The sequence below is a fragment of the Peromyscus californicus genome, unplaced genomic scaffold (genome assembly GCF_007827085.1).
Source record: "Peromyscus californicus insignis strain IS unplaced genomic scaffold, ASM782708v3 Scaffold_10__1_contigs__length_136768540, whole genome shotgun sequence".
Lineage (NCBI taxonomy): Eukaryota > Metazoa > Chordata > Mammalia > Rodentia > Cricetidae > Peromyscus > Peromyscus californicus.
The window spans coordinates 26,775,250-26,778,800 of NW_026294391.1; positions in this window are offsets into that span (position 1 = coordinate 26,775,250).

Consider the following 3,551-nt stretch of genomic DNA (forward strand, 5'->3'; position numbering starts at 1 on the left):
CCCACACAGAAAAGCACACCAGCACACACACTTGGACAGACACACATATACCACACACACAGATAAGGTACAAATATGTATTTAAACACCACAAAGAAACCCACTACTCTGTATACTAAACTAAAGAGTTAATAAAAAGGAGGTAAGAAATAGCAGAAAATGAGAGATCTTTCCTTTTAGATTTTACTTAGGCATGTATGGGAGAATGCATGTGGTCCCTTGGAGACCAGAAGAGGTTAATGGAGCCCCTGGAGCTAGAGTTACATGCAATTGTGAGCCACTGTTTGTGGATTCTGGGAACCAAACTCCAATCCTTTGCAAGAGCAGCAAGTATTGTAACTGTTCTTTAGGGCCCAAACCAGAGATATTAGCATAACCACTGGTACTTTGACCCCATTTTACAACAATGAAGGACATATTTTAATAATGGGACTTAGGAGGTTGGAGAGATGGCTCAGTGGTTAAGAGCACTGGCTGCTCTTCCAAAGGATGCAGCTTCAATTCCCAGCCCCCACATCAAGCAGTTCCTTATCACCTGGAACTCCAGTTCCAGGGAATCTGATGCCCTTTTTTGGCCTTCCATGAATCCTGACATTTTCCCCACATGTATCAGAAAAGTGTCTCAAACTCGGCCTGTACAAAGTGGAGCCACTGGCTTTATGCCCCAATTCTTCTCTCTTCCAGTCACCCAGGCTAATGGTCCCACCATCTTCCCAGGTCCTCCGACACAAACATTCAGCCCATGCTCCACTTTTGCCATTGGTTCTACCTCTAAATATGTCTCAAGTTCATCTCCTTGATCATACCTTACACCATGCCACACAGACTTCTGCAGTCTTTTCCTGATTGGTCTGCCCTTCTGTCTCTCTGTCTGTTTTCTGACAACACGTTCACAAACAGCAAGAGAGTTCAACTCACATGAATGTGAACTCAGCCACCTCCTTAGCTCACTTCACAGTAACTCTGCTGTGCATTTAGGAAAAGTCTGACTGTTTTTCCTAGCACAGCCTCCTTGTCTTACTCTTATTGCTAACCATTCTCCCTAGAAACACATATCAACCACTTTGGTATCGCTCATCTCTTTCTCTTTGAAGACGTCTCGTTGAGTGTTCTCTCTTACTAGAACACATTTTCCAAACTCCTTAGCACTAACACTACCGCCAAGTCTCTCTGACCTTCATGTTGTTAGAGGCTGCTGCCAAACATTGTGGTTATTCTTGATACACTTACTGTAGCTTCCATGCAACTATCAAAAGACAGAGTTGTTACTTGCTTCCTAGATCCTTTGTAGAATGTGAGCTCCGAAAGGCATATACTGCCCAAATCACTTGAGGCGTGAGCCTGGTGAGCCACCTCATGAGCCAAATTGTGCCCTGGAAGTGTTTCAAGAAAGAATTCATTTGTAGTAAATGTGTTTTGTATGGCCTAGTGTAGTCAATTCCTGTCATCATTTCTGGCGCAAGTTTGACATTCAGGGAAGATTATTTTCAATAAACAAATGATAAAGTGGTTGGGAAAATAAAAACTGAAAAGAAAAGCTAGCTTTAGTCATCATGTGTCCTGTTCAAGAAAAATCTAGTCTCCTGTAATTGAACCAAGGGTCCCTTCCCCTGACCCTTCTCCCATCCTTCCAACCTTAGGATAAGGGACAACAGAACCATGAGGGGAGAGAAGGATGTAGAGAAATAGATACTATTGTTGTGGAATATTATTTTAAGGTGTGTTACTTTTGTTTATGTTGCATTTGTTTAACTCTGTGAAGCTGTGTTACTTTGCCTGTCTAAAACACCTGATAGTCTAATAAAGCGCTGAATGGCCAATAATGAGGCAGGAGAGAGAAATAGGTGGGGCTGGCAGGCAGAGAGGATAAATAGAAGGAGAAATCAGAGAGAAGGGAGAAAAGGAACGAGCCAGAGGAGGAGGAGGACTTCATGGGCCAGCCACCCAGCTACACAGCAAGGCATGGAGTAAGATTTACAGAAGTAAGAGGATAAGAGAGCTGAGAGGCAAAAGATAGAGAGGATAATTTAAGTTAAGAAAAGCTGGCTAGAAATAAGCCAAACTAAGGCCAGGCATTTATAATTAAGTAGACGCCTCCATGTGTGATTTATTTGGGAACTGGGTGGCGGGCCCCCCAAAAGAGCCAAAACAACCTACAACATACTTTTCTCATCCTTTAAGAAAAGCCAGTTTACAAGACACAGAATCAGCTGTCCTTTTCCTGTTCCTCTGCATCTTAAAAGGTCTCTCTGATATTCCTGTCAGAAGAAATCTAGAACTTTCTTTATAAGAAAGCCGAAGGCCCTCTATATTTAGTACATTCTTTAGAAAATTTCAAAATCACCATATCCTTTTTCATCTACTTCCTGAAACATTTTTTCCCGATTTTTCGAGACAGGGTCTCTCTGTGTAGCCCTGGGTTTTTCTGTGTAGCCCTGAATGACCTAGAACTTGCTTTGTAGACCAGGCTGGCCTCAAACTCACCCTGCTTCTGCCTCTCAAGCACTGAGATTAAAGACATGAGCTACCCAGTCTCCCTATTTCCTTTATAACAACTGTTCCAAGTAATTCAACAAAGCCATATATTTTACAAAGAAAAATGTGTCATGAAATTATTTTTTACTTTTATTAAAAATCCTAAGGAGAGATAGAAAGCTTATCCAGTTCATCTCTAATTAAATGGGAATCACAAGGCTCCTAAAAGATTGTTTATCCCAAGATCTTCTCTCCAAGATCTTGAAGATACTGCATTGCTATAACCATCTTCCAGGAAAAGAGGTGCCAGTTTGTTGATAGCATTCACAGAGGAATTTCATTGTGATTCCTTTTGAATAATTCAAAACTGTATCTGCATCTCAAAACAAAGATTTGAAATAGTGACACAATGTAGATTGGTTGATTTTTTTAAATCAAAGGAAAGAATAGATAATAAATAAATGCACAATTGGTTGATCATTTTAAGGTCCTGTTGCAAAATAGCAGAAATTTATTTCTCACACAAATTTATGGAGATTTCCTAGAATGGACTTTATTACTTCTCTGAAGGAATTTGCTATATTAGAAGATGTGATTTTTTAATACTAACTCCTCCATGTTGAAATGTACAAATACCTTGTACTTAGGTAATTGACTAACTCAATGCCTAGTACATACATGATGGGAAATCAATAGGTATACACTAATGACTTGGAGTCAACAAATAGCTATTGAGCACACACCATATGTAAGGCAACAATAACTTGGAGAAGAAGCAATCACGTTCAGTAAGTGAAAAGATAGAACTTGAGAATAAAGCCCCAAGTTCAAGACTTGCTTCTACCACTTAGTAACTGAATGTTCTTTTCAAGTTATTTACTTTCCCTAAGCGTCATGCAACCTCATCTATAAAACTAAAAGTACTACTTACTTCATGGAGTGATTTAGGCAAATAAGTGAAGTCACTATATAACAGAATTAACACATTATCTGACAAATTATAAATGCTCCTCTAATCATGAGGACCTGAGTTCTAGCCCCAGCACCCACATAAGTAAAGTTGGGTGTGCCCTTGA